General features: G+C 43.4%; 1 pseudogene; it reads left to right on the forward strand.

Moving 5' to 3' along the window:
- Nucleotides 1-26546, forward strand: part of LOC147445344 (uncharacterized) — a 148766-nt pseudogene that overhangs the window by 17897 nt on the left and 104323 nt on the right.

A 26546-nucleotide genomic window follows, 5' to 3' on the forward strand; every position in this document is an offset into this window, starting at 1 on the left:
CAAACTTCTTCATAGGGTCCTTCGCTTGGCGAATTTGACCAAGTAAAACCTGATTTTTGCACTCCCAGGTTCCATTTATCTGCCTTATCAAAAGGAAAGCATCGCCGAACACATTTAGACGCTGAATTTTTTGTGAAATACATTGTTCCAACCCAAGGATTAGGGCTTCATATTCTGCTTCATTGTTGGAGTGGGAGTGTAATAACTTCCCCATGGAGAATACTCTTTCTTGTTGTTCATTGAAATTGACCATGCTTGCTGCAGACTGATCCATTGTTCTCTTGTATGCTCCGTCAAAGAAAAGAGACTGAGCTCTCTCTAGCTTAGGACTTTCTCTCGCTGGTGTTCCTTCCTTTGCTTCCATGTTGACCTTCAGCTTCTTCGCATAATGGCGATGAGTGAGAATTCCCGCTAAACTAGCCCTGGTGGAGTTTTCTACTTGCATGGTGTAGTCAAACTCTTGTAGTCTAATTGACCACTTTGAGATCCTAGATGAGACATCCATGTGTTGCATTACATATGGGAAAACCTCTTCCATTGTCAGGATTACAAATGGTCTAGGCAAAAGATAGGAACGGAACTTTGTGGTAGCAAACATTAGTGCCAGAACCATGTGTTCTACTCCGGTGAATCCTTTTTCTAATGGGGTCATGACTTGACTAGAGAAGTAAATAGGGCGCATGAAAGAAGTTTTGGCCGAGATTCTTTTGCATTAGCAGTGCTCCCAGTGTATCATTTCCCACACTAGAGTTCACATAAAATGGCTCGTCCCACTTAGGAGGTGAAATAGTGGGAAGCTTAGCTAGGATTTGCTTCACATTAGTAAATTGCTGCTCATTCTCTTCACTCCATGAGAAAACATCCCTCTGGGTGAGTTGTTGTAGGGGAAGGACCACTTGAGATAGTAGGTGAATGAACCTGCTTAAGAATCTTACCTTCAGAAGGAAAGAAACCAGCTGCTTGGCGGTGGTGGGTGATGATAAAGATACCAGAGCCTGAATCTTGCTAGGGTCAGCCTCGATTCCCTTTGCTGAAATTACATGACCAAGGAGAGTGACTTTTCTCTCACCAGTGTGACACTTGTCCACGTTGAGTCGGCCACCCAAGGTTTGCAGCCTGGTGAAGTCATCATAGACTTTGCTTAAATGAAGGGCTCGTGAGCTGTAGATACAAAAATCATCTATGAAAACCCGTATTGATGTTCCGAAGTAGGGTTGGAAAACAAAAGTCACATAGCATTGAAACATGGTTGGGGCGTTAGTGAGGCCAAACGGCATCACTCTGTAGGCAAAACATCCCCAAGGTGTGATGAAGGTTGTCTTCTTCTTATCCTCCTCCGCAATGCTAATCTGGAAGTATCCTGAGTAGCCATCGCATACTGTGTAGCGTTCGTGACCTGCCACTTCATTGAGTATTTCATCCTGGAATGAGAGGGGAAAGTGGTCTCTCTTCGTGGTTGCATTCAGAGGTTTATAATCCACACAGACTCTCCACTTACCATTTTTTTTTTTGTGACTACTACTGGGGAGACCCATTCTGAGCTTCGATTGGGTAGATGAAACCTGCTTGTAGCAAACTTCTCACTTCTTTAAGCAATGCCTCTTGTTGGATTACTCCAAGTCTTCTGAGCTTTTGTACTACGGGTTTACTGCCTTCCTTGAGCTTTATGTGGTGTTGCACTACTGTAATTCCTGTGATCTTATCATAGCCATCAATGAACAAAGTATTGAAGTTTCCTAACATGGAGACGTACTCCTTCCTTTCTTCATTGGTTAACTCATTTGAGAGAATTTTTTGTAGCTTGCCTGCATCCTCCAATGACTGCATACCTGATGATCCCTCTTGGTTTGCCGAGGTTGCTTCAGATTGCGTTAATCTGTCTGGGTTTTTAAGAATGACTCCCATTACCTTGATGCTACTATCACTCCTGTCGGTGGTGGTTGTGTCTTCTCCTGAGGTAGATGAGTAGTCGCTGGTGGACTCGTCTTCTGAAGACTCCAAGATCATGTTGCGCTGCTTTCGAGTCCTCGTGGCGTAGAATATGGACTTCCCTTTAACATCCTTCACCTGGATCATCCCGGTGCTGCAGTCTTGTTTAGCTTCCATAGCCATAAGCCAAGGCCTTCCAAGAATGATGGGGTAGCCCTCCCCTTTGTGTGGCATGACGAAGATGTCTACCTCCACTTCTGTATTGAATGCTTTTACTTTGACCGCATTTACAATGCCTACGCATTTTACTCTTACATTGTTTGCCATCTTGGCTAGATGGTGCATCATCTTTTCACTCATGACGAATATTTGCGCGCCACCATCTATGTAGACATTTGAAATCCGTTGCCCTTTGATGCGAGCGTCCATGGTTGGCAGGATGTCGTCGAGATCCCTACCAGAGATAGCCCCAGCTCTCTGTGGTCTTGATTTCCTGGTACTTACCATTTTTGTCCATTGCCTCCTCATTCTGGGTGCAAGGTGGAGTAATTGGGTCCAAGTTATCTTCGGGCCCTGCATTAACACATCCTGAACTAAGTCATAGGGTTGTGCATACTCACCTAGTGAGAAGTTCATGATGTCTATCTCCTGCCGTGGTTTAGCTGCTTGCTGGCCGGACTCGGCCTTCCCTTTCATCTTCTTTTCTTTTTGAGATGCCTCCTCGCGCCTCACACGCTTCACTCCCATAGCATCCACTTCTTCTACCTTCGCTTTTTCTTTGTGCTTCTCTCGAGCTGACTCTTCTACCTTCGCCTTCCCTTTAGCCTCTAAGCTAATAACACTAACCACTTGGTTCACAGCAGGTGGTGGGGGTAGTGGCGGAATGAGAGGTTGGGGTGGTGGTTGCTATTGTACAGGTGGTCGCAGGATTTGGACCGGTCGGATTGGTCCTAGATGCCTAGGTGGTGGTGGTCTTGCTCTTGGCGGAGAGATCTGATTCTGTCTCCCCCCTCTATTGAAATTCTGCCTCCTCAGGTGTGGACAGTAGTACATTCCATGGCCGTCTTCCCCGCAGTTGTAACAGTGGTACTCTGGGTTCTGCCTTCGTTGTCCCCTTCCTTGTTGTGGGTTTCTGCCAAATGCATGCCCTTGCTGCACCAGATGCATAAATAAACTCTCTAGTTGGGTGGTGATGCGACTCAGTAGGTCTTGTTGTTCTTCTGATGCCTCCTGTGGTTGGACTCTATGATTGGATGTTGCAGTCACTGGGGTTGGTCAGGCCGAGCTTGTTTCCTCTGACTCGTTTACTCTTGCTTGCATGCACAGCTTCTTGTCTTTAAGGCGGGCTACTTCGACTGCCAACTCATATGTTGCAGGAAACCTTCCCTTCACCTTCTCTCTAAGCGGCGACCATAGACCAGCAATGAAACGGTCCTTCTTTAGGAAATTAGGCGCTCCTTCGCCTTCCTCCAGTGTGTCAACCCATCTCTCCCATAAGTCCACAAACTTTGACTCGTAGGTGGCATACTCCAGCAAGCCTCCCTGTTTTAATTCTGTCAGTAGCTGCCATAGCTTCTCCGAGGTTGTGCCTCCACCAAACCTCTTTACAAAAGCAGCCCTTAACACATCCCATGCATTCTTGGTAGCCTGGGGCAATGCATTATACCAGGACTTGGCCTCTACTTTCATTAGTAGAGGAAAAATTCGAAGTTGTGAAGCGTCATCATCTTTGTTGGAGATGACACAAGCAATGTCAAAATCATCCAAAAAGTCAGTGGTGAGATCCTCTCCCTTCTTTCCACTGAACGTGGGGAAAGAAACACTTGCCATGGTGGTGACTCGGGAAGTTACAAACTTTTTCTTTTTCTCTCTTTTTTTTTTTTTTTATACATCAACCACAGCGGCTCATAGCGGCTTTTTACAGGGGTGGATGGATAGGTTAAAACAGGATAAAAATAGAGACATTAACACTAGAATGGTAACCTAACAGGACATAAAAGTGTCCTTTCAGGGTTTTGGAAAAAATTTCCAAAACCATAGTAGATCCACTCATTTTGAAAAATCCTTTCATGAGCTTATAGTTCAATAACTACTACATATGGAAAAAATGAGAAACTTGTAATTTTTCTCATCCCTTGGTCACTACAAGCCTCCAAAGTTGATGGGCGAGTGCATTTTGACCAAAAGAGCAATTTCTTACGGTTGATTGCATATAAATAAGAGTGGGGATTTTTGTAGGACATGAGATAAAATGCCCCGTTAACTTCAATGGGTTGGTGACCAAAACATATGGTTTCTTTTACCTCACTATTTTTGTTTTGGCCAAAAAAAATAGGTACAAAAAAGTTGCATTTTTGCCATTCTGCGGACCTATCATCAAAGTTTCTATAGTCACGATCAATACAGATACTATGTACATGTTTTCTTAGTTCCCTTTGGGCCTTTGGATTCAAAAGGAGCCATGGAGCATGTCAAAAGTATAATGGATCTCTTACAATTGGAACCTTAGGGGCAATGATAAAGTGCTAAATACAGCAAACATGAAAAAATTGGGTTTAGCATTATGACCCATAGAAACCCATAGAAACTACTCAATATCTAGCCAAGTTTGTAGTCTATGATTAGATATGGTTACTACCTACAAAATACACACAATTGGCCTAAGAAACTAGCAATATTGAGAAAGTTATACTTGCTACTCTAAAATGTATCGTATTCTTCAACAATCAAAAAACTCAACCATCATCATACACTATACTATATAGCATATTAGATCCCCCAAAACTCAAGGAAGATTAGATTTATGTTATACATTACACTTACACAATCAAAATTGAATTTGGATATCAAGAAAGGCACCAAAAAAATCATAAAAGTGTTAATTTTGGCCAAAAAAACAGGGTTATGCAATTCTTGTAAATTGGTCATAACTTTCAATTTTAACACTTAGCTCTCCCTAAAAGCATCAAAACATGTTGAGAACTATGAAGGCCTAACCTCTAGCCATCTAAAACTCACAAACATGAAGCTTAGAGTGGTATAGTTGCCAAAATTTGAAAAAAAAGCCAAAAACAGGACACGTTTTTTCACATAGTTTAGGTTCAAAAATGTTGTGCAAGAGTAAGGTTAATGGTGAGATCGATACTCAAAAAAAATGCTAAGTTTTTTTCAGCTCATAAGGCAACTTTGTGGATATATGGCACCTAGAAATTCATTTTCATACTCTTCAAATAATTCAAGCAAATTGGTCACTTAACAGGACACAAAAGTGTCCAAGGACATAAAAGTGTCCTGTTACCATTCTAGTGTTAAAGGAATGATGGTAATCTAATATGGGGAGAATGATAGGGTTTGGGGAATTGAGGATTTCTCCTAGTACCGCCGCATCGAATAGGTAAACGATCTTCTGTTGGTAGAAGACTTTCCTATCTACATAGATATTCACATGCATATGCTGCAGGAATCTGAACGGGAATGTCGTCGGCCCGTTTTCCATTATGCACAGAGGGTGGAATACTTACTTATATCCTTACCGTTCCAGTGTTGATGAGTCAGCACATCCACAAGAAGTCGTCGCCTTTCATGGGCTCTACCTTTCCTTCGTTGCTCAGCACGTACGGGATGATGGCGACGCGTCTGACCACTCCCAGCCTTTTGCTAATAGCAATTGTAGGTAATTTCCGTAATCAACGTGTTGCATGAATTCTACTCCATTCATCTGCAGCTCGTCTCCAGCCCACTCGATCTCTCCCATGGTAGAGAGCTTCTTCAGGATTATTTGTACAGGGAGATGAGGAAGATCCTCAACTTGCTTCCCAAAACAGCGAGAGCAGTAGCCGAACCACTCTTCTCTAGGACATGGGAATCTTCTCACCACTTCTTCTTCTGGATTGTCGAAGTGGATTGGTAGCAGTCGCATGCGTCGTGCAAATCGGTAGGTGACCTTCCGTCGCTTAGCTTCGGATGTCTTCTTCTTTGACAAAGTGGGTACAACCCGGCTCTCTAAGCTTGAAGCACTTTCTTGGCCAGATGCCTCTCCCTTCGGGGTCATGTGTTTCCACGCAAGCCCATCTTCTCCTTGCCTTTGGCTCGAGCAGCGCCTTTAGGCCACTTTGGAATTATATCTTTGGCTGCAGTTTCTTTATGGAAAAGAGGCCTCACCGTTTGCTTCCCTTCCTTGACGTGAATGATTTCTTCGCTTGAATGTGGATGTAGATAACTTCAGCCCTTTCGCTGCCTTCGTTGCTGGCACTCATCGACCGTGTGCCTTGGTTGACAACAGTGATGGCACTTCACCAATCTCCCACGTGATGCTTTCGATTTATAGTTAGAACGAGCGACACGAGATGGAGAATTTACCTCTTGAACGCTGATGACACTGCAGCCTGGTAGTAGCACCTCAATGAAGGCGGCTAGTGCCTCCTTCGTCTCCTCTTCTTCCGTCCTCCAGTTAGAAAACTCCTTCAGCCACTCATCCATGATTGATAGTGGGCTTCACTTTCAGCATTGTAAACTGAAGGGTCTTAGAAAAGCCCTCCTCCGTGGGGGCACCAAATGACGGACACAAAGTAGACCCCAAACACCGATGGCCTCTAAAACGCCGGGGGCCGAATGGCACGCTTTGAGCCTGCCATGGTAAAGTGAACAGGGGGCACCACCTAGCTTTGAGTGGCTAGGACACAAAACCATGATGATATGAACACCGCAAGCCTACACATTGAGAGAGAGAGAGAGAGAGAGAATATCTGCAAATGATGAAAACTCTCGGGGGTGTGAGGGTGAACTATTTCTGAAATATTTACAAGGTGGCATGCCGTGGTGGTAGAGAGGTAGGGGGAGGAGGTGGTGTAACCTACTTGGTTCGTTCTCTAAGGCGGCTCAATGATTGTGAATACTTACCACCAAGAGCGTGCATACGTGTGTGCATCGACCATTGGAGTCGAGAGGTGGATGTGGTTCCCTTCGCATGGTGCAATTCCCAAGGCAAACCCAACACACAAGCCCCCTCCCCGTGATGGTCATAGTGTCAATCCTTCCCTCTACACTCTACCAAATGCTTGGTTCCTCATGAATTGCCCCCCCCCCCCCTCGATAGTGACCTCTCAATGCCAATTTATAGGTGTTGACTGCTTGGATTATGGTAATCTCAGTGTGGTTAGGGTAAGCTTGATCAGGGAGACAAAGCAAGTGGTGGGCCCGGTGTGGTTGACCCTTGCTTTGTTTTGGGAGGTTATTAAAAGATGGGAATCTCTAGGTGGGCGTTTGTGACCATCACCTAGAGAGAGGATATTTACAAAAAAAATGGAAATTTACAATCGCTCGGGTGAAAAATGAAGATAATGATGGAAATAACCTATAAATTACTGGGATGACGTCATGGTTTCGTGTTGTCGGCGAATGGCATGCTGCTGGTGCATTGGTGTCGAGCGTACTTCTTTTCAGAGCCGGTCGGGCATGCCTTCGGTGCATTTTTGCTTTTTGCTGTTGGCGGCGCGTGCTTTGGATCCCTCTTCTTTTGTTTGTTGATGTCATCTTTGTTGTATCCGTCATGCAGTGCGTATATGTGTGTGTGTGTGTGTGTGTGTTTGTGTGTGTATGTATTCGTGCATGAGGGCGGGTGTGTGTGTTTTGTATAGGTATGTGTGTGCGAAAACGTGCGTGGGAAAGGGGGGGCTATATATATATATAATGTATATATATAGTTATTTTGAATTTTTTTTTTCTTCTGGCGGATGGCCGGCGGCCTGTTTTCTGTGCAAGGTAGATGGGTGGGGGGGGGGGGGGGGGGGGGGGTAATAGGGATAGAGAGTGTGTGGTGTGTGTGTGTGTGTGTGTAGGTAGGGTGTGTGTGTGTATTGCGGACTGCTGCCTGCGCGAGGTGAATGGGTGGCTGTGTGGGTGTTGTGTGTGTGGGTGTGCGTCGATGGGAGAGAGGGGAGAGGGGGGGTGATTATGTGTGTGTGTGTGTGTGTTGTGTGTGTGGGTGGTCCTATGCGATGCTGCCCGTGAGAGGGAGAGAGAGGGAGGATTGTCTTTGCTTGCATGGCCTGAGCGCCCGGGTGAGAGGGAGCGAGAGTATCCGCGCTGAGCCTTGAGAGAGAGTGTGTGAGGGAGAGGGAGGGGTGAGGTTTTGGGATAAGAGAGAGAGAGAGAGAGTGAGGGAGAGGGATGAGGTGAGGAGCGGGGTATGGGAGATGTGTGGGTGAGAGGGAGAGGGGGGGGGTTCATTGTCTTGCATGGGAGATTGAGGACGAGGGGGGGGGATAAGTCAATGGTGGAGTGAGGGAATATATCCACGGGCCAAGAGGAGGGGGGAATGAGGCCGATGGAGGGTGAGGCGAGCGGGTGGGGAAGAGGGAGGAGGGGTCGGGGAGAGAATATTAGCGGGCCAAAGGGGGGGGGGGGGGGGGGGGTAATGTGAGGGGGAATGTAAGGGTGAGTGTAAGAATGCGGAGAGCAGAAGGGGGGAGGGGTTTCCATGCAGCTCACATAGAGGGAGCACAAGAGAGGGGTCAGGATTTTCTTTTTTTTTTTTAAGGCTTCTGCCTGGCCGAGGAGGGTAAATTGAGAGAGAGAGATATTAGGGAAAGGGGTATGTAGGGAAAATGAGAGAGAGAGAGAGAGAGAGAGAGAGGGAGTTTTTGTCCCATGCCCGTAGGGCGGGGGGGAAAAAAATAAGCTACGATGGGGGGTTACTGAGAGTGGGGGGGTGAAATGAGTTTTTTTTTCTCTTTTTTTCGTTGATTTCCGAAAGTCGACTATCACCACCACGCAAAGGCTGGGACTGATGCATGTGGTGTGACAGTGAAGACCACAAGTATGTTAAAGAATGTGATGATTTTGATGAAGCATATAAAAGGAATGTGGTGTTCTGGAAGGACAAGAAGATACATCTTAGGGCAACAGGTGAGATGCTCCGCCTGAACTTCAATAGGGGCGGCATGAAGAAGATAGTTGAAGAGATTCAGCATAATGTTGCTCTTGTGGAGGCAGCTACATATGGGCTGCAAGTCTGCGCGGCAAGGGTGATGATGATGGTGCAGGTACCAAAGGTCAAATATGGCCTTATGCTTTGAAGATAGCAGAAACTGGATAGGTAACTTATGGGAAGTTGCGGCAAGTAGGGAATTCAATTAGAGAAACCACAGGGTGGACTGATCTAGTGGATTCCCTCTCGGTGTATGCGTTCATTGCAAAGTCTCAATCTAATGAGGCTATGGCGGAGGAAAAGTGGAAAAGAGATGAAGAAGCTCCTGGGACATCGAAGAGGACAACGAGGTTCAACATCAGCAAGAAAGAAGAAAGTCCTGCTCCTAAGCCCGCTCCTGAAGTGGTGATGGAGGATGCACCTAAGGACAAAAAGCAAGGTAAACCTAGGGGACCCTCTTATAAGCTCAAGTCTGACATTGAATTAGCTACAAATTTTAAAAAATTCTTTGAAGAGAGAATTCTGAATAGCAAGGTGGAGCTCATATTGGGTGATATATTGGGCATTGCCAAACGTGAGTTTCACTAGGAGATAATAGATATCATAAAAAAGAAGCAGCACATACCAAGTGATTAATGAGTTGACCACTCAAGGTTTGGTCTTCGATGAGGAAATCAAATGTATCTTCTTGCTATACAGTTTACCCTCGTCTTGGGATATGTTCCATATTGTGATTAGCAACTCAGCACCTGGTACTAGTCTTGTGTACAATGACGTCCTTGGGAGTCTGTTTACCGAGGGGAAATATCTCGAAGGCAAGAAGGATGGTGATCCGTATGTTGCTAGTGATAGACAGAGGGGTCGCACTCAAAGTTGTGCCAAAATCAAGGAATGTTGGGGCTCACGCAACAGTTAGTCTCGGGTTTCTATGTCTAATGTCGAGTGCTATCACTGCCATAAAAAAGGGCATGTGAAGAAGGATTGCAAGAAATGGCAGCAAAGAAAGAAGGATAAACAATCCGGTGACACTTCTAAGTTTGATGATTCAAACAAGGGAAAATCAAAATTAGAGGAGATCAATGTGATAGAGTCTTCAAATGCTCCTATTGTAGAAACTCTTCCGGTGGTTGTTATGCCACTTACCTCTGACGTATAGGTCTTGTTACCAGCAAGCTAACTCAGATACCATTTTTTGGAGCTTTCATTGTAGAAACATTTTTTTCTTTGATAACTCAGGAATATTTTAACTCCAACTTTACAGATATACATTTTTAATGATGATAAGCATTTCACGATATATTGTAGCTCTTGGCATCGCCGACCCGTGGCCTAATTTCATCATAAGTAGGAATTTAAGCATAACATCAAAACCTAAGTATAGGTGGGTATTGGGGCATAATTGCTAAGCATTTAGATGCATTCTGGATCGAAAACGACTAGGTCAAAAACTCACTGCTGTTAATAATAGTGATTTTTGCACTTGACCTAAAGTGAGATTTGAGACCATAAGCATGTGTGCTTAGGTCTTATAAACATGTCATAAAAGTTTTGTAACGTTTGGATGTCGTTTGATGCTGTAACAAATGTGATTTGTTTGCAGATGAGCGATTAGCTTTTGGTGATTTCAATCATGTGAGTGTAGCTTGAGTTAGATGCGAGTTGCTTGTTGTTTTCCAAGATATTGAAAACCTCTTGTAGCCTTTATGCACTAGTCAAGTCAGCTTCATCCCATTGATTGACAATTATATTCGAGGTTCTTGCTACATCTGCAATAAGATAGGAGTGAGGTTAGACACCTCTCCCACATTTGGCTCCGCTATCGGGGATCGAAGAGACCTAAACTAGGGAGAAACACGAGTGTCTTGTGAAGTTATCCTTGTTAGGTTCTTCAAGCCCAGTATTGTCCATGGAAAATGCCTCCTAAAGGCATGCAAAGCACTTCTAGTTTGCATGGCCAAAGTTATATATATGTAAGGTTATCAATCAAGAATATATAGCCTTTTTTTGTGTGTCGAGCTCTCTCTTCTCATCTCGTTCTTCTTCTTCCTCTGCACGCTGCACCTCTAGCCATGGATCCTCACTGCTTGCATCCTCCATAGCTGTTGCAACCCCAACACGTGGTATCAGAGCTTCGGTGCTCGCTACAGCAGGTGGTTTGACATCATCTTCCTCCTACATTGAGCCACTAGGCGGGCAATCTTGATTGTCGCAAGGAGACATATCGGCCTCACCTCTCAAAACGTTGCAGTACTAGGTTGGCATCTCAAGATGCAGAAGCTCCTAGGTGTGGTGCCTTGTCACTTGCCTTTCAAAACTCTATCAACGCAGAGGAAGCATCTCCCGTGACCAAGATAAGCTTACATTGTTGAAGGCACGTCCTCTCAAAACGCAGTTGAACTCCACAGGTGCACTCTTAAAATTGGTTGCATATCAAAGCACTGCCTTTTGTTGTGTTGTCTAGAGTAGAGCCCGGTTGTGGCTGCAACGGTGAGCCAACATATCAAAACACAGTTTAACCTTTCAATGGGGTGCAAGCACCCAGTGCAATTGGAGTTGTTTGCTGCATTAATCCTTTGCTAGCTTCTTGAAATGTTGCATGGGATCCAACATCATTACTTGGCAGATGATTCTTGCGGTAGGCGGCCTTATCAATCATGCTCTCTCTCAAGAAGTTATTGTGCCAACAAGCTTGAGCCCTCGTTGCAGAGCAAAAAATTGTCCAAAGGAATGAGATTAATGTGCACAAATCTATAGTGCATCCCAAAAGAGAATCCAGAACACTATTTGGTTGCATTCAATCTTGTCCTCTATCAACTGGCTATTGCAAACACAGTTGCAATATGCTTAGAAAGGTTGTCAATGCAAAAAAAAAGGATGACAAGGCAAATTGTTTTATTAGCAAAAGTTTCCTATCACAGTTTTTGTTTTCCATTTTGTCTAGTATTAACACAACCATATAGTTTTTCGTTCAAAGCCTTGTTTTCTTCATCATATGTCAATCATGCCATAATAACAAAACTTTGTACGGGTTATAGACTAGCTCAATTATCTGGAAGCTGTCCCATCACAAATCTTTGAACCGTAGTGGTCTTACTCCAAAGCATTCAATTATGAAAAGGTTGTTTAGTGAACCCCACCAGAATCAAGTGCTCCAGTTAAATATACACACTACTTGACTATCAGCTTGCTTTAGGGAACCCTATCAAGCTCAAGTATGCCTTACTCTGTTTGCACACGGAATGGTCGTCAAGTCCTTGAAGTTCTGGTAGCAGAACCATCTCAAGTTGTGAAGATACCATAACAATTGTCCAAAGATTTCAAATGGAAGCTAGCCATGTAAACTTATTGATCATATAACCAAAAACACTTTTGTCTAATCATACATCCAAAAACAAATCTACTGTCTAGTAACTTGCTCTACAGGAAAATAAATGATATCCTTATGTCTGCAAGTTGCTCTTCAACAGCTCCCAGGATCAAATGGGATAATAAGAAATTGCCCCAATAGTGGTGCAGCATAATATCCACATGAGCATACATATCTTGAATCGATCAACTTCAATTTCTGCTCCAAATATGCTATTCCTAGATCTAGCAGAAAGAAAACACAATATATACCCAAAAATACCCTTCCATAGTGAACCTACTTTTGAAGATCTGTTGAATCACCTGCATCAAATACCATTAAGATCACATAGCATTGATGGGCTCTGCAATATACTAGAACTTCACGTGAAGCATAGCACAACAGCCACATCTCATAAACTTTTGGTAACTTAAGGTCGTTACCAGCAAGCATTGAATAATTATGACTCCCTTTTACTGGTAGCCAAAACATCACTGACATAAGAATTATTAGGAATAGTATCCAAATCCAGCCACATTTAGCACATTGCCAAAAGAAATGAAAAACCATGTGCACTTTATGCTGTATCAAGGATGATTTAGCATCATCGCCCCCTATAGCTTCATAGCCATTACGAAAAACCTTAGGACTTTTTAGGGATTGTCTAATTATTTATATTTTCATGGAATTTAGGGCTTGTCTAATTATTTAATTTTTAGGACACATGACTAAATAAACAATTTTATTGTGTACAGGACATCGAATGGGATGATCGTGGTCCCCCTGGAGGCCCTGAGCATGATTGTTGGCTCAAGGAAAAACTCCCTTGTCCTTGCACCAAGTGCAAAAGGAAAATCCTTTGCTTGAGGCGCATTGCATTGGAGCACGTGGAGAATGAAGGGCTTTGGCATCCTCAAAAAAGCGCTCGGAGAGATGAGAGCGCAACTCACCCGTTGCTTGAAGAGGTGCCCCATTGGTCTGTGTTAGGTGGTGGTGCATTGGCGCGCAAGGCCGAATGGCAGAGGCAAGAGCTACTAGGAAATTTTGGTGCACCGCATGGTGATCCTCCCATTGGCTCTACTTCGGGAGTTCCTATGGCATCTTCATCACACTTTGAGGTAGAAGATGAGCACATGTTCAACATGTGTAATGAGTTATTATCTCATGAGAGCAATGTGTATGAGGAGGATTGTCAGCCCTACACTCAACGGGCTGCCGAAACGGAGGATAGATTGATGGCGAGTGCCCGAACACCTCTTTATGATGGTGCACAATACTCGATGTCTCACTTGCAAAGGGGGGGAGAGAGGCCATTGTGAGGGGAATCCATATGTGGACTATGCACCACTATCCTGGGCTTGGAGAGATTTCTGGTAACCCCCTTTCCTCTATGTCTCTCTCTATCTTTCCCTCTCTCCATTTAGTTCACTCATCTCTCTAAAGATATGATATGTATGCAGGGTTGTCCACATCGGGACACAATGCATGTCCTACTTGCGGGCCATCGTTGGTGACAAAGAGGCCTGATTCCTTGCGCAAGGTAATCTATCCAAACAACCGTCGTTTCTTACCCCAAGGGCATAACAAGCACAAGGCTCCAACAAATGGAAAGAGACCTCTAAAGCTCAAGATGATAGATTGGGCAACCATTTGGGAAGAGCACCACAACAACAATCCGGCTCCGTGTCCTCCACCAAAAGGTATGTCAAGGTAATCCATATTTTTAAGAATGTAGTCCAAACACTATGGAACCACATTATTGGCAAGAAGGACTCTTTGTGTGCGAGGGAGGATTTGAGGCTTTTAAAACGTCTCCCCACCTCTACTACTCCACACCGTGCCCCAAATGGAAAGATTGTGCTTCCTAAAGCACCATTAATGCTAGCCAAAGAAGAATTAGACAAGTTGAAGGGTACCATTGCCTCTATTTGCACACCAACAGGATACATGAGGTCACTAAAGGGATATTTCACAAAAGCAAAGAAAGGTGGAAGCGTTCAATTGTATGGGTTGAAGTCCCATGAGCGGCACAAGATGCTTCAGGTAATCTTCATACTCCCTACTCTATCTATAGTTTGTGTGTATGACTTTCACTCGATCACTTTACCTTCCCCTGATTTACATTGTAGTTCATTTTTTTGGTGAGTATCTGTATATGTCGGGATAAGAAAGTCAGGGATGCTATTTTCATACTAGGAGAGCTAGTAAGGTACACCACAAGACTCCACTCAACTACACCTTTTTTATGTACACAATAATTTCAACTAGCAGTTAGTGTATCCTTGTTCTCTTTCTTGCAGATTTGTGAGCTCCAGGAAAATCAAAATAGAGGCAACAGAAATTGTGTGTGCCATTGAAGATGCATTTCCTCGATCAGTTCTTCTTAGTCAAATTCTTCTTCTTAGTCAAATTCACCTCTTGGTTCACCTGGTGGAGGAGATCGCTATATTAAAGAGGTTTTTAAAGACTCTCAAAGATTTTGTGTGGCTATGGTCTGAACTAGAGGCATGTATGATTTTCTTACATATCAGAGGATTCGGATCCTTCAATGCCTTGCATGTAGTCAGACGAGGAAGATGCAAGGATGACTTCACACTTGCCAAGTGAAAAGGTAAAACTACTTAACATGGATATAAATCTATCCTGAGTGGTCAATAACTTTTGTATTCTCAATGTAAAGATTATGACCAAGTGGGTGGACTTGTGGACAGTGGCAAAGGCAAGGCATTTTCAAGAGAGAGAAGCATGGAAACAAGCACATGGAGGAAGGAGGGCACCCCCAGTGCCTAGACAACTTACATGTTTCCCAGATATATCTCATTAGTGCAGAGTGGATTCATGAGAAAATGATCAAGGCAAAAGCGCGCGAAGAAGACATCACCAGCAAAGAATGGGATTATGCACGAGGCTGTGTACCAAAGGTAGAGTACTCATAAACCTAAACCATATTGTAAATTTTTTTCATAAAATTGTCTTTAATTTGTATTTGATAAAAAATATTTTTCTATTTTGTAGTGCCTTTACTTTAACTCTATGTGGTCAAAGGATCGTCACTTTCGTACGCGTCACATTGACGAGCGTAGAACCACCATGGATTGTGCCATCATGGGCAACTTTGACACAGACGATGATGAAGACACTTACCACGGAACAATTGAAAGGATACTAAAGGTTAATTTTAGAACCTTTCATACCTTCATCTTCGAGTGCAAGTGGTTTGCAAATGTGTCTAGACGACATGAGAATGGCCTCTACATGGTGGACTCTAGTGTGCATCACACACGGAGATATAACAATTTAGTTTTACCGTGTAATTGTGAGTAGGTGAGTGACAAGTACCTTTTTATTCTTATTTTCTTGTAGCATTAATTATACCAATGTTACTCACTTTGAGCTTCTCTTTTATAGGTCATCTATATCCCAGCAATCCACCAACCAAAACTTTGGTTCGTAATTTTTGTAACACCTCACGGGAGAACCATTTTTTCCACTAATTAATGAAGTGGAGACCATCTTTGATCGTGTTCCACCTTTGACTTTGGATGAGGTGGAGACAGAGGAGAGGGATGTTCATGAATCAAGTCCGGTGGCGGCAAGTCTTAGCGAGGATATTGATTGTCGTGATGATGAAGATGATGAGATGGAGGATGACGAACTCGAAGATGATGAAGCCAATGCATCCACAAACGACAATTCCGTTTCTCTCTTTATTGATTTAGGAGCCATGGGCTTAGAATTGGATGATGCCTCATGTAGGGATCTTTTGGAAGATGATTCATAAACATTTTGTAGTTATGATGTTTTTTTATCGTGTAATCTATTTATCTCTCTCTCCCCCCTCTTCCTCTCTCTAAATTTGTGAGCATTCTCAATTATGTTAATCAATTGACAACGATTATTTTAATTGTAACCGAGTGTAATGTTATTATCCCCCCCCTCTCTCTTTCTCTCTATCCCTCTTTCTCTTTCTTTCTCTTTTCTTTTTAAAATTTAAAAATTTCATATAATTTTTACTAAGAGGAGAGAAACACCAAAATTTGAGGGGGGGAGGGATGTTTAAGACAGAATTTAAAAGTTTAGATGCTATTTTTTTTTCAAAAATAAACGTGGTAATAACAACGGTAACAACTACAGTAAGAAACGCGGTAATAAACGCGAAAACAGTCGCATAAATAATTTAAACACAAAAAAAACCCGCCCTCCTCTCTCTTCTTTCTCTAGTTGAGTTTGCACCTTCTCTCTACAAAACGTGATAAAACGGCGTGGTAAACACTTGAAGATTTTCATAGTGATTGGCTATGTGCACACAATTAAAACCATTTACCTGGCCAACCCAGATAGATGTAATTACCCAATGATAATGGGTATGCTTTAAGCCTCTTATATGCAATGGAACACTGTTGTTGAATGTGTGTAACATAATTATGGAGTTTCTCTATGACAGTTTGAAAAGGCTTTAATTCATAGCCTGACTCATATATACAAAATACAAGGTTATGGTAGCAAAGGTGGCTTTGGCTTCTCTACATATATAACTATCGTTTCTTCACATCCTTTTGACATAAACAAGAGGTAGCCACTCACATAACACTCCTTTTGGACAAACATACATAATGCATAATTGTGTGTAAAAGTGCCTTGATCTAATCATACTGGTAAGAACTCAATGTTTATTTACCTCTTATATAACTTTAAACAGTCTACTAGGATCACATGTGATCATTGATATGCTTCTGATACAGGACACAAGATATATCCAATCGAGGTGTGGAATGGTCAATAAAGTGAGCATGAATGTATGGATTTGACTAAAAACAGGATACAAGACCTATCTATTTGAGGTTTGGATTTGTCCATAAATTGATCATGAATGTCTGGAGTTATTTTTAGTCAAATATGGTACACTAATACAGTGGTCTTTTTTTAAAAATATATATATACATAAGTCGACAAGGAAGCTCTGGGAAAAAAGTTTCAGGGATAATTATGGCTGAATGCATCAAAGTTATCAATAGGCCAAGTCATGTCGCACACCCGAGGCATAAGAATCTTGACACAACCATGTACCCTCAGTCTATAAATATTGAATCACATATATAATAGGAAGGACCTCATTGGCTCGTCGTACTCAGTCTTGCCCTTAATGGACCCTTATCTTGAAAGCCTTGTACGTAGAAAAAAAGGAAAAGACCTTAGATATCTACATATCTTTCTTATCAATTGTGCGCTCCTTGCCGCACTGTCGAAGCAAGGGACTTGCCAATACACCGTGTGCGAGCCACAAACGGCTCCAAGCACACAACAAGCCTAAACTAGCAAGCTCAAGAGAACAAAGGGTGTGTCACTCACCGCTCTACGCTTGCCTTCGTGGTGGATTCCTCGCCGCGATGAAGAAGAAGCTGCAGTCGTGTCGCGCTCAACTGCTTCGCCGCCGTCGTGCCTTCGTAATGCTCGATCGCACACACACTCTCCCTCTCTCTCTCACACACACACACACACACAAGGAGGTGAAGAAGAAGAAGATGGAGATGGAGATGGAGCAAGAGCACTCTTCTATTGCACAAATGAGAGAATGAGTAAAAATTAGGTTTAGTTGGATTTTATAGGAGCTCACCCCATTCACACTTGGGCGCCCATGCTTAACCAACTAATCCCTTGAATGTCCAAGTTAAAGTGCGCCTCTCATCGGCGATCACTCTACCTTTCTCGATTGGTCCGACAAGCCTGGTACCTGACTCTAAATAATACATAATATGGTTACAGTGTCCGTCGTAGGCGATAGGGTGTCCGTGAGCCACGAGGGTTAACATGCCCCCCTTCCTGATGTAGATTCCGTCCTCGGAAGCTATTGAGTTGAAGCTGGTTCGTCGAGGTGGAAGAGCATTTGAGATGAATGTCCTTAGCCTTCTTTAGTCAGTGCAAAATCAAACAACATTGGCACAGTAATGGCATTCTCTTAAAAAACATATGCAGTTTTAGGTAGACAAATTGATTGGTAAAAGAATTTCAAACAATTTGTTAGCAATGAACATTAAATTGCAATGTAATCAAATGCATAAACAGATGTAAAGGTAAAAAATTAAACAAGTCCGGGGTCGCTAATTTGACGGTCGAAAGGCACTAGAGATCGAATATTAATGCCATGGGTAAGCTGCTTAATTTTCTATGGTCAATTAAGTTGTTTAATCGCGAGAGCCAAGTATTCATGTTCGAGGGCTGACTAGAGGCTATATCTAGAAGACTTTGTAGTTAAGCTACCATAAAAGGAATTTCTCATGAAATCATCGCCTGACTGATTACTTTTTCATTGACCCCCCCAAGTCTTTTCACATTGATTCAATTATGATGTGTGTGCTTATTTTGTATGCCTTGGGTTTTTTGCTTCTCAAGGAAAAGCGCCCACGCTGGGAACCTCTAGGGCTCTAGTACCATAGGCGATACATGTGAGTGAAGTACCAAATCAAGCTGAGATTTCTCTTCCAGCTTAAAATTTTACATTGTGGCACTTTGATTTTTTGTTTGTTCATTTTCAACATTTTTATTTTGTAACTTTGGGGGGTCATATAACACTGTTACCCTCCCCAGGTTCATCACATTAGTAAACTCCCTTTATAATACTTAAGCTAAAGGTCAATAGGGTTAAGCCCACTAGAAATCCCTAGTACATTTCATACAATGCTGCCTAAATCGGATTAAGAACCTAAGTAACCATTGCTTAGGTTTCTGTTTCAGTGTACCGGATATAAATGTGTAGGTCTGAGTCAATGTTTTGACTTTTAAGGTGCATACTCGTTTGCTAATTGCTCTTGCTCTTTATTTTATTTTTTTTGTGAGTATAAAGCTTTATATTTACATTCCCTAAGATCGGAGATTGAGAGGTCAGGCAAAAAGGTTGAGAGGGAAGCAAGTGAATAATGGATGTCAGCAAACACTCCCCCCTTCCTTGGGTAGATCATACCATTTGAAATGAGCTTGTCACCCTTTGAAACCAATTGTTCCAGTTGGTAATAGGTGAGGATTTTTGCCAGTAGTTTTCTATTACCCTAGGTGCCTCGTCAAGTTGCAAGGGTGGTAAGGTACTCTCCCAGGATTGAACTTGAAGTGGTTCATCAGGTGATTCTTGAACACTGGGAGGTGTGGATTCTTTTGTAGCTTCATGGAGGTCCACTACTATAGATGGAGGCTGTGTAGAAGCTTTTACCTCTATGGATGTATTACATGAGGAGCTAGAAGCTTCATGGGACTCCCCCCTTCCTGAGCTAGGTGGAACAAATCGTTCTTTCTTTGGTACCCAAACTAGCTCGGGAGCGGGTGTGTAGCATTCTGTGATTTTTTTCTTTTCACGATCATTGATTCGTTTTGGAGCTACGGGATTGGGCTCACATGGGTCAGGTGATAGGTAAGAGCACAATCTACGTTTTGGCACCCAGATTTGATCATTTCCTTGATAGTAGCGTTGGGCTTCCAATAGTCGTTTAGGGATCCATCGCAACATTTTCTTACTTTTCTTGGAGCGAGTGGTACGTTTCTTACAAGGCTTCTGTTTTTTAGCACTAGCTATGGTCACTAAAGAAGCTTTAGGGACCCACTTGTATGTTTTCTTCGTGACATTAGGATGAGTCTTGTCGGAAGCGATATGCATTGCTTGTAGCATATTTAAGGGTATAGGCATTTCATCCCCCTCAGGTGTTACCCAGGTCGTCCCCCTATTTCCCCAAGTGTCTATGGTTGATGCTAGGTGGACCCAATCCACATTGTCCGATTCCGTCATACCCGGTAACACATCCATGTAAGGAGAATCTTGGCCAATGTCTGTATCCTTCTTACAAGTGTAACAATATTGTAGTGGGGCCGAGTGAACTGTGGTGTCAGAGCGATGATCAATAATGGTTTTACTCCCTAAGGGGTGTACCTTACCAGTCACCAAATCCACTCTAAGGACAGAGTCTTGGAATTGCAAATAGACATGATTTTTAGACCAATCATGAACCATTTGTGCTTCCCTCATGAATGGTCGTCCTAAAATCATTTCATATGACATAAGGTGTTTAGAGAAATCCATTACAATGAACGTATGTCGTACCTTGTGTCCTAGAACTTTGATCTTAAGATCCTTGAGCATCCCCATAGGTTTGGCTATGGTACCATTTGCCATCTTTACCACAATGTTAGTAACACTGAGGCGGGGTTTTCCCATGGATTCCCAACAATCTTTTGTAACGATGCTAACTCCCGCACCACCATCAAGAATTCCCTTTATAGTTAATCCCTTGGTAGTGATGGGTAGGGTCGCATTAGACTCGTCGCCTTCAAAATACTGCCCTAATTCGTTAATGGGTACCTCAATCACAGACTCGTGTCCATCTAAGTCAAGTGATTGCACATGATTTTCCTCATCAATCATAATCGAGTCAGGCCTATTTGGTTGCGCAAACTGCGGTAATCCCGTTCGTAGCTCTTCGTTAAGGAATTCTCGAAGTGCAAGGAATAACTCAGGATCTCCATACAGCTTTTCTATGATCGTGGTTCGGACCTCAGAAGACATGAAGTCCACTAGTTTGGCAACATTCATTGGCGTTTTGCAGGGTGTAGGTCCTTGACTAGGAACTGGTGAGGATGGAATCTCATATTCCTCAATGGGATCAGGTATTCCTTCGTTAAACATCCTTTCCAACAAGAAGGGTGTATGCTCACTTTCTGATGTCCCGTCCTCACTCCCTTCTTCGATGATACTAGATATGGCTAACGGTCTATGGTTCATGTGGGGTGGATGAACTTGCGTGGGAAACACTGTGTCATGAATTTTGACATGCATGGGTTCTGGTTCTAGTTTCCTTTGAGTCTCCTCCACTAAATCTCTTAGATGTTTCACCTGCTTAATCTCGTCTACTGGGTTTGGGTACGTCCCAATCTTCTTTTTACGATTCTTCCCTTTTTGCCCCTGCGGTTTATCTTGGGGGTCTTGGATTGGATTTGGAAACACTTGTGGTGTTTTCAGAGGCTCTTTATGATTTTCTCTTATTCGGTTTTCATTTGGTTCCATGTTACGGTTTTCTTTGTCGGTCTTTCCCTTTGTGGTATTGGTTCTAGTCTCCATTGTCTCGACTGAATCTGAATCATCTCGAGGTCATTCATATACATGGGGTCATCTCTTGTTCCTATGTTTGTTTTGGAACTTGGCTTTGAATTTTCCGTATTCTGCGACTTCTTCCTTCGTGTCTTCTTTTTCTTTGCTTGGATAACTGACGCGGTATCTCTCTCTTCGAGGATATGTCCTGGCCCTTGAAGCATGGACCGTGTAATCGCATAAGCGGGTGCGACGGGTGGTATTGGCGATGTCACACTAGCAATTTCGACCAAATTTAGGGGTGTGATTTTAGGCGCATTTGGGTTATAGGGGCATTGGGCAATCAAGTGATCTATGCCACAACGATTACATGTGAGTATTGGCATTGCAGACGTGCTCCCTTGATTCATTTGCATCTGTGCAGCATTCTTTTGTAGCCTAATAGGGCACTCCGCTACTCGATGTGGTCCACCACACTTGTAGCATTGAAGAGGTGGCCTCCTAGCCTGGGTGTTGATATTTTGACCTCTGGATGCGAGAGCAGCAGCTTGATAAACTGGCTTGACTTGTCCCCAACAATCTTCCATGTAGTATATAGGACACTCTTCCAATGTATCAAGACCGTAGGCAATACTAGTGTCTATTTCCTCCTCACAGCCATCTGCATAAGCATTTGATGGCTCGCAACCCACTTGGTTCATAGGGGCGACTCTTGGATGCGGGGGCTGCGGTCCTAGCACAGGAGGTGGTAACGGTGTAGCTTGTACAACATTTTGAGATCTAGGGACCATGTGTTGCGGTAGTTGCTCAACAGGTGGAGTAGGCATCAATACAAGAGCTCGAGGTGCATCCGTCCAGCCTACAGGTGGTCTATTTGCCATCATACGTTTGATCATTAAACAATCCTTAGCTTGGTGACCATACCTACCACATGCGTTGCAAGTTCCATTAAATTTTACTCTAAACGTAGGGCACTCACTAGTGCTATGTGGACCTAGGCAAATGGAACACCATTGTTGCTCCCTTCTTGGATACATGTGACTATTTTGAGGGGGTCGGTTATCCTTAAGAGACTCTTGGATTCCCTTGGTGAGGTCTGTCAAGAATGTCTCAAATACCTTTGGCTCATTGGCAATGGGCTTTGCAGTCATGGGTTCATACTCAATGGCTTGTGAGCTAGTGGATCTCGTGTCAGTAGACACCCTCATGCCTGCTATCATCAAGTTGTCCTCTAATTGGATTGCATTGGCAGTGACATCTTCCCAGGTTGTGATACCTCTAATCACTAGTCCATTATAGATTCCTTCATTCCTCAACCCTCGAATGAATCGATCAAGCACTTGGTTATTGTTGAAGCGCTCATTTACAGGGCAACGAGAGTTTAAGTGCTTTAGACGACTAATGAAGTCCCTTACTGACTCTCCTTCCTTAGTTCGGCCTTCTGTAGCTGAGATGCTACACCCCAAAGCACACCTTCTCGTATGTACTCCTTTGGAAACAACCTTCGAAGGGTAGGGTAGATTGTTTTCTCATCCACCCTTAGGGTCCTATACCAATCTCCACCCTTCCCACTTAATGTCAAGCTTAAGGCATTGCACTTATGTAGTTCGTTGCGTTCCCCTAAGGAATCACATACTTGTTCAAACACTTCAATGTGTTTCCTAGCATCTTCGTCCCCATTGAATTTTTGCGTGAGTTTGGCAATTTGTATTGCCTTACTTCTAGGCTCTCTATCAGATGCGTGACGCATATTTTCCGCGATAGATCGACCTATGGTTTGAGCAAACGCTGCCAAGTCACCTATGTGAGGAGGCAAGGCCGGTGGAGGTACTCTTGGAATCATATGTGGGAGAGGGACGGGTGCCGGTCTTGGCATATGTGTGGATGATGCAGGATATGGAACATAACCGGGCATAGGTCCACTTGGATAAGGGCTAGGGAGCGGCACTCGAGGAGCGTAAGCAAGTGGTACAATTGGAGGTGTGGGGGCCATGTGTGCATAAGGGGCTAGAGGCACATATGGTCGAGGCCCCATATTAGGTACTATGACACTAGGTAGTGGCACTGCGCTAACCGTAGATGTCATCGGTACATTCTCTGTCAGGCCTATCCCTGGAGTGAGCACTGTGTTTTCCTTAATAGAGGGTTGAGCTAAGTTAGGGAAGCTAAAGTTTTCGCTCGGAGGCTCAGATTGCATAGAGACCCCAGGTGAAATGACGTAAGATGGGTCCATGGGGCTCATTAGAGGAGTCTCCATTTGTGATAGAGTAGGTTGTTGAGCCTTGCTCGTATCCAGAAATCTCATGGGGCCAGTTGAGAGTATATTTACCCCTCGGTTTTGCCTTTCAGATCGAATAATGCCATGGATAACATTACAGATCATTTTCTGTTGATCTTCGATGCTCGTGGCACTAGAGGTGGATTGTACAATCTCTATCCATCCTACATGGTAGGCGTGGCCAGAGTGTAGATCCGTCAACACCTCAGTGTGGAGGTCGTATGTCCAATGATCATTAATGAACAATCCTTCTAGAGTCGACGTGTTAACGGTTTCTTGTGAGGTAGAAGCAATGTTGCTCCCCGTGGTTTTACTTGTCACCAATGGTACTCTAGAGGGAACTTCTGAAGGAGGCAGCTCAACAGGGCCTTCTTGGTAAGAAGTTGGCAGGATATCCACATGGACACTCTTTGGGGGTGTGGGGTCCACGTGCGATGTGAAAGGAGAGTCCACTTCCCCACCCCCTTCGTGTGCTTCATTTGCATCAGATTCCGAGCGAGTAGCTCTACCTAATGTTTCCATGAAACGGCTAAACATACTAGTACTAGGTTGTGGAGCTTCGGGAGGTGCATGGCCTTCTCTCTCAGTGTTTTGGGTAGGGTATGCTTCCATGATTTCTGAGTCGGAGGAGGAATCACTAGCGGCTATTTTAGGGTCTTGGGTGGTGCTACCTTGTGTCCACGTTGAGGGTCTAGAGCCTATCGTGGATGGGTAATGGGTGTCCGTATGAACAGAGGCACCCTCAATATGCTCGTGTTCTAGCACCCGCCCAGAGCGTAAGTGCATGTGCTTTTGATACCCTAAGGTGTCAAAAAGCTGCTCTAGGAGGCCTTGTGACTAGTTTTTAGCGTGTTTTTTGTTTGTTTTTTTGCTAGATTTTTTAGAGCGTGTCGTGGAATGGGCCGTGTGATAGCTCGAAACGAGCGTATCGGTCAGAGGGTCGTGCCGTGCTTTACAGCCCTCCGTTTGGTCACTCTATGCCCTCGGAATCCCTAAAACTGTCAATTTCCAGTAGGAAACTAGGCCCAAACTAGAAAGTCTAAGGGTGCAAGTGGGAAGAGAAAGGAGGAGAGTGGAGGACTTGTCCCACATGCTCTCATTCTCTCTTGAGGGAGTAGGGTATATATATAAGAGTGAGTCTAGTATATATCATAAGACTGAGGACTGAGGCTTGGGCCTGGGCTTGGGCTTGGGAAAATGATCCCGATCCCGATCTATCTTTTATACAAACCAACCCGTACGTTTTTATAACTCACGTTTTTTATTTTCGAAAAATTTCGCCGCCCGCTCACTCTCGTTTTTATTTTTCTTTTTTTTTAGTAATTTTTTTTTTCAGAATACAGAAATTGAAAACGCAGAAATTGCAGAAAGTACAAAAATTGAAAATGCAGAAATGCAAAAAATTGAAAAAACGCAGAAATGCAGAAAATTGCAGAAATTGAAAACGCCGAACTTGAAAATGCAAAAATTGCAGAAATTGAAAAAACGCAGACAATAGCAGAAATTGAAACTTGACAGCAAATGCAGAAAACGCAAAAAACAGAAATCTCCACACACTCCTTCCCTGCCTTTCCTATGATAGAAATTGCACCACAAGGAAGTGTAAAGTGCTAACTGAGCTTAGTGTAGGGCATATCCCTGGCACCGGCACCAAAAATGTGCGCTCCTTGCCGCACTGTCGAAGCAAGGGACTTGCCAATACACCGTGTGCGAGCCACAAACGGCTCCAAGCACACAACAAGCCTAAACTAGGAAGCTCAAGAGAACAAAGGGTGTGTCACTCACCGCTCCACGCTCGCCTTCGTGGTGGATTCCTCGCCGCGATGAAGAAGAAGCTGCAGTCGTGCCGCGCTCAACCGCTTCGCCGCCGTCCTGCCTTCGTAATGCTCGATCGCACACACACTCTCCCTCTCTCTCTCTCTCTCTCACACACACACACAAGGAGGTGAAGAAGAAGAAGATGGAGATGGAGATGGAGCAAGAGCACTCTTCTATTGCACAAATGAGAGAATGAGTAAAAATTAGGTTTAGTTGGCTTTTATAGGAGCTCACCCCATTCACACTTGGGTGCCCATGCTTAACCAACTAATCTCTTGAATGTCCAAGTTAAAGTGCGCCTCTCATCGGCGATCACTCTACCTTTCCCTATTGGTCCGACAAGCCTGGTACCTGACTCTAAATAATACAGAATATGGTTACAGTGTCCGTCGTAGGCGATAGGGTGTCCGTGAGCCACGAGGGTTAACATCAATATATACATGTATCTATTTCTATCTCGTATTTTCTATGTACCTATGTCTACCTCAATTTTTCTCTATATATCTACCTCTCTTTTTTTCTATTTTTCCACCTTATATTCTCCATGCCTCCTTGACTCTATGATCTCATCACTTTCATTCTCTTCATCACTAATTCCAATCTCTATCTCTCTACGTCTAAATTAAACACCTTCTACTATCTAACACTCTATCTCTCAAACTCAAAATCCAACTACTTTTTCCGTTTTATATCTATCTTAATGTTGTCTACCTCTTGACGTTACCTCTCTCTATCTTGCTCTCTTTACATCTATAGCTACATATCTATCTATCTTACATACCCAATCCACCTCTGTTCTAAAAAAATCCGTCCAAGATCTGTACCATTATCTAGAGTACTAATTCAATTTGTTTTTCAACTTACCGAGGCTCACTGTTTTGAGTTTATTTTTTAGTTAACTTATTTTATGAAATTCCAGCATTTATTCAGAGCCCTGAAGTACCCACTACAAAAGTGCTTACCTTCTTTTGGAAAGTAAAAAAAACCTCATAGAAATACCAATTTCCATTTAGACAGCATGCCATAGTAATCAGTAGAGTCATTCATTAGCATACCATTGAAACTTGGCAGTAATCTCAGCTAAAAAACCGTTTTTCAGAACCCAACCATTATTTGCCACACCGCTTTTTCCACGGAAATCTAACATTATTAGAGAATCACTACTTCACATCTGTTATTA

This window comes from Adiantum capillus-veneris, chromosome 12 (assembly GCF_014529385.1).
Source record: "Adiantum capillus-veneris isolate H3 chromosome 12, ASM1452938v2, whole genome shotgun sequence".
Lineage (NCBI taxonomy): Eukaryota > Viridiplantae > Streptophyta > Polypodiopsida > Polypodiales > Pteridaceae > Adiantum > Adiantum capillus-veneris.